This window comes from the organism of the source record quoted next, unplaced genomic scaffold (genome assembly GCF_019419815.1).
Source record: "Pyrus x bretschneideri cultivar Hongxiangsu unplaced genomic scaffold, Pyrus_bretschneideri_v1 Contig3, whole genome shotgun sequence".
NCBI lineage: Eukaryota > Viridiplantae > Streptophyta > Magnoliopsida > Rosales > Rosaceae > Pyrus > Pyrus x bretschneideri.
In genome coordinates, this window is record NW_025999612.1 from 9,376,694 (window position 1) to 9,389,322 (window position 12,629).

At 37.2% G+C, this 12,629-nt stretch overlaps 1 protein-coding gene and 1 pseudogene across 1 annotated transcript in view; one reads left to right on the plus strand and one right to left on the minus strand.

Moving 5' to 3' along the window:
- LOC125479752 (putative pentatricopeptide repeat-containing protein At1g64310) overlaps window positions 1–12,629 on the plus strand; it is a 28,056-nt gene that overhangs the window by 15,082 nt on the left and 345 nt on the right. The gene's annotated exons all lie outside the window — the stretch shown is intronic.
- Window positions 6,045–7,119, minus strand: LOC125479755 (annotated as a pseudogene).

Below are 12,629 nucleotides of genomic sequence, written 5' to 3' on the forward strand. Positions count from 1 at the left end.
TGCACAAAATCCAACTAATTCTCAAACGGGAAGCTAAGTTTTCGTGAAAACAACGCACGAAGTTAATACTTAACTTCATACAAAAATGTTTGCATACAAATAAATTGTATCACATAAATGCTAAAAAACAAATAAATAAACTACATTTAATGTTAATGAAATAGTCGAAGAAAATATACCTCTTAATGCATTCCTCGCCGATAGTCGTTAAAAAAAAACACCTACACACAACAAATTTAATTTTATTAGTTTCATTGTGTAATTTCAAATAAATTATTGAAAACAAATTTGCTTACCAAATGATATATAGGTGATGAAGAGCAGGAGCACGAGACCGAGTGATCGAGCTAAGGGAAAGGAGAGACAATGAGCTAAGGGAGGAGAGGCAGAGCTGCAATGATTTTGCAGTTTCTATCTCTCTGCGTCTAGGAAGCTGAATTAAATTTCACACTCTTACGCGACGAAGGATTCGTCCCACACAATCTGTGCATTCGAATACATGGTGCCAAATATATTCTCCTTTACTGCCATTTTTTACCCACCATGCATGACGAAACATTCGTCGTGTAAAACATATGCATTCCATGTTCTGGCGCTAACTTATGGCCAGTCCCGCGTTTTTTGATAACCTTTGCATGACGATGGTGTAGCGTCGTGTAATTCCACTTTGAGCGACAAAAAAGTAATTTTGTCACTATTTTTATTTTTATTTTTTTTGTTTTAAAATCTTTTTTTTTTCATGTATTACTTTATTTTTAAATTAATTAAACATTCATGCATATTTAATTAATATAATCGTTTATTATAATAATATTTTATTAAAAAAAACTTTAAAATTGCATATTAAAAAGTAATGTTCATAAATAAAAACTTAAAAACCCAAATATTATTATTTAATTAAACATAAAAACAAAACATAAATAAAATTCTATTATGTCGCTGATGGTTCTGGTATTCGGTTCAGTTCTGCCTCATATTCAACATCAAACTTCTACTCCCGAAAAGATGATTTGAATATGTTGTCAATGCACTTTATCAAATTTGGGTCACTTTGGTCGATGTCCCAATCAGGCTCTAACTCATCGACCAAGTGCGTCTTTATCTCCTCGATGACGGCTCTACAAGACTCCCAATCCGCACTGCATTTGTCACGCACTAATACACACACATTGTGCATAAACTTGTTGCACATATCCAACTTCAGAATTCCCATCAATCCTTCATAATTAATTTTGTAGCGGCTCCCTCCAAAACTGTATTGGACCACGGGCGCATCTTTTTTTTTTTTCTTTTTCTAGTCTACTAAAAAAATTTATATTAAAAATAATAATGCAAAGTATAAAATGTATAGAAAACACATAATAAATTTAGTGGGTATTACCTTTTTCAGAACTCTCACCTTCCATCCTCTTCAACGAACGAGCACCTAAGTCACCAATCGTGGATTTGAGAAATATGCAAAACCCCTCAGCAAATGCCGCACTGATTCTCTGATTCAATAGCATTGAATCCTCTGACTTAGAAAACTAACCATCTGGAGTAAAAATCTTGCGTGACGAAACCTTTCTCGCGCAAGACTCCGAAGTCATCGCCCTTTGATTTCACCCTTACTCGACGAACGTTTCGTTGCTCAAAACGTATGGATTCGAAATTTGGCGGTAAATTTAACCGCGTTTTTCATGGCCTTTACGCACCGAAAACTTCGTCATGGTCGGAAATAATAGAAAACTTAAATAAAGTAAATTAATCAATTCAATTATTTAAACAACAAAATATGTATTAAAGGCTAATTAAGTCCAATTACATAACTTAAAATAAATATTGTCCTAAACAATATAAATTTAAAACTACTCTACTAGTCCCCCTTCCGTTCCACGTCATAATGCCACTACATGTAACCCTTCTTCAACGCCTCTTCCATCAACTTCATCAACTCTTTGTTCATATCATCAAGAGTATAGTTACACTGTTACACATATATGCAAATAATTATTTACAACATATAAAAAAACAATTTCACAAAATTAATTATTTTCAACATTTGTCACACTTACTAATAGTATATCCATCACTGCCTTCTTCATGTCCTCAGGCATAAATTTCCAAGAGCGTCACTCAGCAGTAGGACAATTGTTCTGCATTGCTAAACGAATCGAATGCGCAAACTTCACATATTGTGTCATATCATAGGGCCTGAAGGGCGTGTTGCTTCTTTCCACCATTCGTTCATAAACCACCACTCTCCTACTATCCTTATTATTGGCCATCAGATGTACAAAATAATGTGAAGAAAATTGTAAAACAATATGTGCTTATAAAGAACACGTAACACTTTATGCGACGAAGGCTTCGTCGTGCATAACCTTTGAGTGACGAAACTTTTGTCGCGCAAAGTACGAAATAAATGCCACGACTTCAATGCCACTGACCATCATTTTGCGCGACAAAGTCTCGTCCCTCAACGTTATGTGCGACCCTCGTCGTGTAATTAAGTAGTAATATGCAATAAATACGACGCCTTAAACGCTAATTGACTGTTTCACAGTGTTTTTGTGCGACCAAATCTTGTCCCGCAAAGGTTTTAGCGATAAAATTTTTTGTCGCGTAAAGCCTTGTGTGATTAACTGAATATTTATTTTATTCTGTCTCGAAAACAGTTTCTCAACAAAATAATGTCAACATTATAATATTTTAGAAATTTGTTCTCGAAACGAAACAAAATAAATACAATCCATATAAATTTATTCTTCCAAATTAATAATAATTCAGTGACTAATAAAAAAAATTATTCTAATCGTCTGTGGTCCAGCCACTCTGTGCCGCTCTGCAGTCACTTTCAACATCAAACTTCAACTCCCGAAAATGCTACTTGAACACAACATTGATGCACTTCATCAAATTTGCGTCACTTTTGTCAATGTCCCAATTAGGCTGATATGCAAAAATAAATAAATTATACATGTCACTATTATATTTTATCTAAAGAACTAAATTATTATTTAACTAATTAATAATTTACACGTATAGCTAATGCATCGATCATGACTATCTTTATCTCCTCGGGGACATCTCTCCAAGACTCCCAATTCACTCACCAATACCCCGACGCCGCCCCTAAATTTGTTCACCATATCCGACTTTTGATATCCTACTAATTCTGCGTAAGTGATTTGATAACAGCTCTTAGCTAAAGAAGTGTATCTAACGCATGTCGCAACTCTCTTCTTTTTCTTGTCTACCAACAAAATAAAAACTTATATTAGTCTACTCAAATACTTAATTAATTAAACAACCAACAAAATTTAGTACGTATTACCTTTCTCAAACCTTCGCCCAGAACTCTCTTTGACGAAGGACAACCACAGTTCGCCATCGCGTACAGAAAAACAAACAAATTGGAATAATAATTCTGTGAAAGTAAAGAGTTTTTTGATTGAATTGTGAAGAGAAAGAGCGAAACTGGCTAGACTACTTTAAAGGAATTCAGACTACTTTGCACGACGAAACCTTCGTCGTGCAAAACAATGGAGTAAATACTGCATTCAACACTTTGACCAAACAACTGACAAAACTTTTGTGCGACGAAAAATTGGTCGCGCTTTTTTGGCACCAAAAATACAGGCATTCGCACATTTTGCGTGACAAGAAGTTTTTTTGTCGCTAAAGTTACTTTTGCTCGACGAAACATGACGTCGCTCAACATGTTTGTTCCATTAAATTATTTCCGACCGGTTTGAGCAACGGAATGTTACCTTCGTTGCGCTAACCTATTTTGCGCAACGAGTTTTATGTCGTCACATAAAGTTTGGTCGCGCAAATATTTTTTTCTACTAGTGACTAGACCTAGGCTATGAACCCACTTGAAGGAAAAAATTAATTTTTTTTAAGTTCATGAAGCAACATATCGCATGCATTTAACAATTAAATAGTCGAAACATGCTTGTACGCACTCAAAACAAAACTTAACCTATTAAATTCACAACCCAGTAGTTGTGGTGAACCAAAGATTCAACTCTAATTAACAAAGAGAGTTGGATTTCCTTATACCTTTATAGATCCTCTTTGCATAGACAAAGAATAATCACCCAAAGTGAGGGCCTTCATTCCTTTCCTTGAGCTGGACTTCATAATAGGTACTTTTTTTTTTGTTATTTTTAATAAATATAAACTAGTAGATACATTGTTTCTTGTAAAAACTAAACAATAGTTACATTATTTTCATAGTACGAATAATATCGTTCGTTAAAAAAAAAAGATATTAAGAGGAAATTTGAGCAATGGTCCTTGAACTTTGGCCCAATCAGAGCTTTGATCCCTGAACTAAAATCTATGAGGACTAATCCCTGAACTTGTTATAATATAGAGCAATAGGTCGTTTAAGCTAATTTCGTAAGACTTAATCCAAAATAAAGAGTTTAAAGAGGCAAAAAATGGATGTAAATTCTAAAAGACTCCATAATAGGTTCTTTATTTTCTTATAAATATAAACTCGTAGATACATTGTTTCTTGTAAAAACTAAACAATAGTTACATTATTTTCATAGTACGCATAATATCATTTGTTAAAATAAAAAAAAGATATTAAGAGAAAATTGGACTAATCCCTGAACTTGTTATAATAAGAGCAATGGTCGTGTAGAATAATTTCATTAGACTTAATCCAAAATAAAGAGTTCAAAGGGGCAAAAGTGAAGGTAAATTCTATCGGAGTTAGTCAAAATGATCATTGCTCCATATAATAACAAGTTCAAGGATTATTACTCGATCACGAATTTTTAATTCAGTGGCCAAACCTCAAGTTAAGCAAAGTTCAGAAACCATTTCTCCAATTATCTTAAGTCATATTGTACTGCTGTCTAATGATATTTCTCTTTATTTGTAAGTGAGAAATCTTATGTTTGATTGTCGTCAAAGACAAATTTGGACCAAATTATCATACTTAGCCCGTTGTAAGGCTTAACCAACTCTTCCACACAAAAAAAAAAAAAAAATTTAAAAGCCTAAAACATAGTCAATAGTGAAGTTTTGCTCGTTTGAAGATGCCTGCAGAACTACGTTCATATCCCAGTATGATGAACTCACTTAAAATGTATAGTCAACACTCTCTGAATATAGTGACTTTATAGGTCACGAAAAGACAAAACACAAAATTAGGCGCATTTGTTAAAGAACCTAAGCCTAAAAAGAAACAAGTACAAACTTAGGGTTAAAATAGAGGACCAGATCAACTGTTATACTAGTTTTGGAATCGAAAATAAAACTCCCAGTCTTGTTCTCCTGGACCTTGGGAGGTTAAAAAATCATGGTCACCTACTGTCAGGGACGGATTCACCTTCAGGCAAGGTGGGTCAGCTGACCCTCCCAAGCTCAGAAATCTTCTATGGAAGAACTAGGTGCTACATTTTGAAAATTTGAGATACCCTTGAAAACTAGTTGCTACCTTTTGGTATGTTCTCCAACTACTCGACGAATTGCTTGTATGGACACTGGGCTAGGTAGCTGCTAGCCTTGTACTTTTGTATGCATTGTTATAAGCATTTATCGATAAGCTCACTCGGCGTACATTAGCATATGCTGACATACTCACTCAAAAGCCATTGATATTAGTTGATATGCTTGTTCGGAATTTGTTGGCATATGTCGACAGGTGCGGAATATGACTTGATAAATGACCCCGGGCCTACTAGGGCTCGATGAAATGCCGTTCAAAAAGTTCTACACGCTGCTCGCGCTAGTCTTACTGAGCCCCCAAAATAATATCTCTTGAATCCACCACTGCTTACTGTTTGATAACAATTATGGTCATTTAACATTTGTTGTTATTTTCTCTTCACAGGTAAATTAACACCGAACAATGAGTGACCATGATTTCCTTGAAGCTTGAACTTTAGAAGAACTGGACCCATGCAACTCCGGTATAGTTTAGACTTCAGATCATTGCTACAATTTTTCCGTGTTTCATTTCTTGATATGCAATTCCACGAAACCACATTTGTTACTGTGTCTCATTGTCACCAACAAAACAAGGATGGTAGCCTTGCAAATATAACCCAAAAATAGGCATTTATTCAAATTATTAGAAAATCCAGCAGGAGATTACAAAAAAAAAATAGTCATCTACAAATCAGTCAACAGATCCTCCAAAAAATAGTCATCTATCGAACCGAACCAATTAAGCAATTCATCAGAAAACTCAATATCCTCGTAAATATTGGAACTCGAATTCAACTCCCTTCCCTTCGACGACGTCGTCATGCCCTCCTCCCCCTCATCATCATCATCCTGCTCCACAGCTGTCACAACCTTACTCCCACCACCACTCTTCTCGTCCTCAACCGCCTGCATGTGCCCTTCGAACAACGCCATGTGTCCGAACAGCTTGCTCTTCCTCGAGAAGCTCGTGCCGCACGTGCACCGCCACCTAGCCTCGCCGCAATGCTTCAAGTAGCTCTTCAAATCCGCCACCACCGAGAAGCTTTTCTTATTGCACCTGTTACACGAGTACATTTTTGGGCAGTGGCTCCTCTTGAAGTGATTCTTCACGCAAATCACCGATTTTAACGGCCGGAACTTCCCGTGCTCCTTGTTCCGGTTTGGCCAACGCCTCGGGGGTCTTGCACCGGTTCCCGTGAGCCCGCATGTGCATTCTCAAATTCGCGTCTAGCTTGAACCCTTCCCGCAAATCTCGCAGTAATGGATGTGCTCCGCCAGCAGCTCCATCTCGTCCACCTCCACGATGTCACCTCCGTCTGCGTCATCCTTACCGCTATCGTTCTCTTTTACCTCTTTCTTGACCTCGGGAACCTCGATTTGAGCGGCAGGTGTGCGGTTCTGAAAGAGATCCAACAGAGCGGCGCCGTTTGAGATGATTTCCTGGATGGCGGAGGCGATGCCGGCGGATACCATATCCATCTGGTCACTGCTGACTAGAGTGGTGGCGTGGATTGAATCGGTGAGGAAGTACTGCACGGAATCCATTCTTGTTCGGACCATCGAGAGATTCCGGAGCGGGACTGCCGGGTCCGTGTCCTCATTCAAAGACTCGACGGAGCTCTCCGGCGGAGTATGAAAAGGTTGACGCGGAAACGACACAGTGCGGACACAAACACAATCACAATCTCAACTTGACTCCAAGAGTTTCTTTTTGTCAATAATTCGTTGTGAAGTGCTGCGAAGTGAATGTCACACAAGGTGATACATCACGTGTTATATAAAGAGTAGAATATATGTATTTAAAAATTAATAATTTAAAAATAAAATATTTTATCACTTACATAAAACACATAATGTACCACTTATATTTCCGCCGCAACTAAAAATTTCTTTCAAAGCACATGAGCAGAAATCATCACAAAAATGGGGGCCACCGAACAGGTGGCAAAGGTGGGGCCTCACGGAACACGTGACAAAGGTCGGTCATGTGGAACCGTTGAATGAGGCTGGGTGCTGCTCCAGTTAATGTCTGTACTTTGTAGCATAAAATAGAAGGTGGAAGCCAAGAAGCTTCGTTTTCAATATTATATGTTATAAGCTCATTGCATCAGGTGAAGTGCTTTATTGGCCAAGACATCCAAACCCCCTGGATTCTGGAAGCTTTCAATACCAGGCGCTTCATAATTCGAGGGAGGGACGCTTAAAAAAAAAAACTTTCTAACCTGAAGTGTTTTCTTCTGTGTTTTAAGTGCATTGAAAAATTTCTTTAAGATAATCTCGAGTGTTTTTTTTAGCAAAAATAAAATCAAAAGTTAAATTTAAACTTTAAATGTAACAGAACAAACATAATATCTTACTCAATTAACATAATTCACATATGCATAGATAACGTGAATTCTTGCATGAATGATGAATGTGCATATCGTATCATGTTTTTACTTTTTTAAATTATGAGCTACTTAACAACGAAACAGTGAACCGTTCTTTTGAATCATGTGACATGCCAGATTGTAAACACGTTTAACCGTTACATGCGGTACTCCATAATTTTTTTAGTGTTTTTTTAACAGGGCATCAACAAGCCAATGGCGTTCTTCAATTGGATCCTGAAGAAGCAGGCTCGTGTATCTCAGTACATTATTTTTCTTAAAATATACTTATATTTGTCATTATTGGTAGTAAATTATACAAGGATAGTATTATTCACACATTTATTTTTACTTCTCAAGCACTCTTTTTAGTTTTCAATTTTCGAATCGAATAAATTGAAGAAAATTAATAGCTAAAATTTAATAAAAGTGTGTAGGAAATAAAAATAGGTGTGTGATCCATTATACAATGGATATATGATGGTGTATTAATATTTTACTCCAACAATAGGGCAAGAAGCGCACCAACCAATGAGGGGAAATGGAAAAAGTTATGCACACTTAATCAAATTTGAAGGCAATAATGTAGGAAGATATTGCTTACCAGTTTTGAGCGACACTCCCAAGTTCCAAAGACATGGTGGTCGATGATTCCACCTACTAAAACTGTCTAATTTTTAGAAGGAATATTTTATTTGAAAAAACTGTCTAATTTTTAGAAGGAATATTTTATTTGAACTAATATGACCTCACTTTGCACTTACACTTATATTATTTTTACATATTAATTTTAAGAGAGAATACAGTTATAGCCTACAAAAAATTACATTATTAGTTCAGTTAAATAAAATTGTCATCCTAAAATACTAAATAAAAAGACAATAATAAGAAAAATCAATATTATTATCATTAACAAAACTGTTTTATCCCTAATTTTTAAACAAGTTTTTGTTCATCAATTTGAATGGTTTCCTAAAAAAATATTGGATTGAATTAACTCCTTCAAGCTTGACAGGTGAATAAAAATTGGTTATTATGATTTCGAATAAGCCGTTATAGTGAAATCAGTAGACAGACTGCTTTTAGGAAGTCCTACAAGATTCATTCGTTCTTTTTCCTCTAATAGATGGTTAGAACTTTATTTGGGTTTGAACCCTTCTAAGAGGTCCACTAGAGATCAACAATTGTTGATGAAAGAACAAGATGTTCCTTTTGTCCCTTCCAAGCGATTGAAAAATAAAGAAATAATTAACATATTCAAGATGATTACATATTTGTCAAATATTGCCTCAATTCATCCTATTCCATCAGATCTAGGATCTGATATGGTTCCAAAGACTTAATTGGATATAGACAGTTCCAATAAGATTTCATATTATTTTTTAAAAATCTCTTTTAACCCAAATTTACTACTTGAACTACTCTCACAAACCAAATTCAATATGTAATTAATCTTTACAAAAAATTTTAAAAAAAAATTCAAACTTAAAGCATATGTTCTTTCCTTCCAACTGACTTGTCGTCTATCCTTTCAATTATTATAGGAATCGAAATTGAAATTGAGATTAATAATATTTTGTGTATCAAACCCTTTTCATTACAGTATACTCAAACAATGGCCAAACAAGTAATAGTAGATTTCTCCAATGGTGACCAAGCATTTTCCAAGGAGGGAGTAAGGTGGATCAGAATACGTATACCTTAGAAGTCTAGTCATGAATTCGATTTGATAGTTCTGATCAGATAAAACTGCTTAAAAGACTAGCGGCACCACTAGATCTTGTTGTAGTCTATCCAAAAAAGTAGGCGAAGTCTGCCGATTTCGCTAAGATTGACCATTCTTGTTCCGCAAGACACGTAAACTTATCTGACTGGAGATCATATAGATTTCTATATTCTTGTAGATTCTTACCATCTACAGATTGGCATGCGTCTCAAGTAATCACACTTCTAGGAGGAAACAATATCTAATCCTAAATATCCTCTTGGAATCTCCCTTTTTAATACTGAATCTATGTCCTTAAAAAGGTCTCTCTATTGACTATTATAAATACCCTCATTTAGCGCATAACTCTGGTAACGCAATTCCACTCGTACAATGCATGCTCTTTTGCTTTTTCTCTTACCGACTGCTTGAATCTTAACATTGCTTACTAACTTGATCATCAGAGAGCTTACTGATACCCAAGGTTTGACTTCAATTGTTTGATTTCTTATTTATATAGAGCATCATCGTTGGATCATGAGTGGCATAATCTCTTGTGACCTGATTAATTATGAGCATCAAGTCACAATGAATCAGCAGTTCTTTTACTTGGAGCTCTTCCGCGACTTTGAGTCCTGCCAAGAGTGCTTCGTACTCCGCTTCGTTGTTGCTTGCCTTAAACCCAAGTTTTAGAACTTGTTTAAGTATGGAGCCATCTAGGTAGCTGTAGTATCATTCCTGCGCCCGCCCTATGTATGGCCGATGATCTATACGTAGAGTTTCCAAATGCAGGGATTTTCTAGTGGGTTTTGAGAGTTTGTTGTGTCTGTAGTATCTTAAGCTACCAATGTGAACTCAGCCACGAAACCTGCTAGTGCTTAAGCTTTGATTGACGTTCTGGGCCTGTAAAATATCTCGCGTTGCCTCAATTAGATGACCCATTTAGTAACTCTAGATAAGGCGTAAGGGCTATGCAAGATAGATCGTAGCAGATACTCCGTCATGTAGATCACCCTAAACGATTGGAAGTATGGTCAGAGTTTCCTGACTGTTGTTACCAATGCTAAGGTAAACTTCTCCATTTTTTTATATCTTGTCTCAAGTTCGAGAATAGCTTTTGATATATAGTATACCAGTTTCTGCTCCCCTGAGTTTTCTCGGATCAGAGCTGCACATACCACACGGTCAGACACGGCCATGTATAGGTACAAGTCATCTCTATTAATCTGTTTAGGACATCAATAAAGGTTTAGAGAGGCATTCCTTGAGCTTTGTGAGGGCTTCTTCGCATTCGTCGGTCCAGAGCAAGCGCTTGCTCTTCTTTATCGCCATAAAGAACGGCTTGCACTGGTCTGTGGATTGCGAAAAGAATCTGCTGGGCTACCGCTTGTCTTGTCAGGCTTTGTATTTCCTTCATAGTTCTGGGCGACTTTAACTCCATAATGGCTTTGATGATCCGGGTTAGCCTCAATTCCACACTTAATAACCAGACATCTTAAGAACTTGCCCGATGCTACTCCAAATGTGCACTTTTCCAAGTTTAGCTTCATTTTGTACCTCTGGAGTAGACCAAACGACTCTTGGAGGTGTACTATGTGATCCTTCTTCTCCTTGCTTGTGACAACTATGTCGTCCACGTAAACTTCCATCGTGCCTTTGATCTTTTCCTTAAAGATTCGGTTGACAAGTCGTTGGTTTATTGCCACTGCATTAAGCCCGAAGGGTATAACCTTGAAGCAGTTGTCCCTGGGTCGATGAGGAATGATGTTGCCTCCATGTCTGGCTCATACATTTTTATCTGGTTGTATCCGAAGTAAGCGTCCATGAAGCTCAGCAGCTCTTCCTAAACTGCCATTAAATCTACCAGTAGGTCGATCTGTGGGAATGGGTATGGTTCATTTAGGCAAGCTTTATTCAAATTTGCAAAGTTTACACTTACCCTCAACTTTTCATTCTTCTTTTAGACCAACACCACCATCGCTAGCCAGTCTGGATGGTGTAAGTTTGTCAATCTCTACTCCTATGATTTTCTTCATTTAGCTCCGTGGTTGCGTTTGCACTGGGTAACTAGTCTAGCAGTTAGGTCCAGGTGGAGATGACGGCAAATCACGGAGGGATCGATTCTCGACATGTCTTCTTCTGACCATGCAAGCACGTCTCTGTTAGCCTCCAGTAAGTTGGTGAACAATTTTTTCTCTTTATCGGTTAGCTTCGAACCATTCCTCATTTTTCACTCTGATTTGTCAGGTCGAGGCTCATATACAACATGTCTTTGTCCGCCATTGACTCTGACGTGTTGTCGTCTTAAGGGTTAAGATCTAAGTCTAATTCTTTGTAGCTTATTTGCTAATCGTTTGACTATGGTTGCTATGATGATTTGTTCATGGAGACAGCACAGCAGTGTGCCATTCCTTACTCCGCCCGGAGTAAGGTAGCGAAGTAACTAGGCTAGATGGAACAGTCTTCATCTTATGCATCGAATTTCAGCAGAGGATGGCATTGTGGGAGTCGACGAATCCATCACATAAAAGGTCCCCATGTGGTTGTAGGGTTCTACTTGGATCGCCAGTATTATCGTTCCCAAAAATCGAGCTGGGGTTCCGCTGAAAGTGTGAAGGGTCATTTTTCCCTTGTTAACGATGTCAACAATCCCCATCTTTTCAGCGGCATCCTTGAAGAGTACACTAACTCTTGAGCCATTTTCGACCAAGATGCAGCGAACATCACATGCACCTGAAGAGCCTACCGTGAATCGGACTATCGCCTACTCATTCTATCCAACTCATGAGGAAATTCTAGATTACGGAAGCGTCCTGAAGAGACGACTTCTTGAAGAGGTGAAGACATAATTCTAGTTGGAGTATTCAGGTAACGTCTCCATTTGGTGAAGACAGAATTCTCGAAGAGGATTGGGGACCTGCAATTTAGTTCCTGTGCAAGGGCGGTCATCATATACTTGCAGCAAACCCTGGTTGATCAATTCATTTATATTTTCTTCTGCTACATCCTCCATAATCCACCCTGCTATCTCCTGAACCAGTCCTATCATGTAAATTAATCTCTACAACATATTTTTTATGGAATACATGAAGAAGAAGCTGAGGTCTCAGCTTCTTCAATGT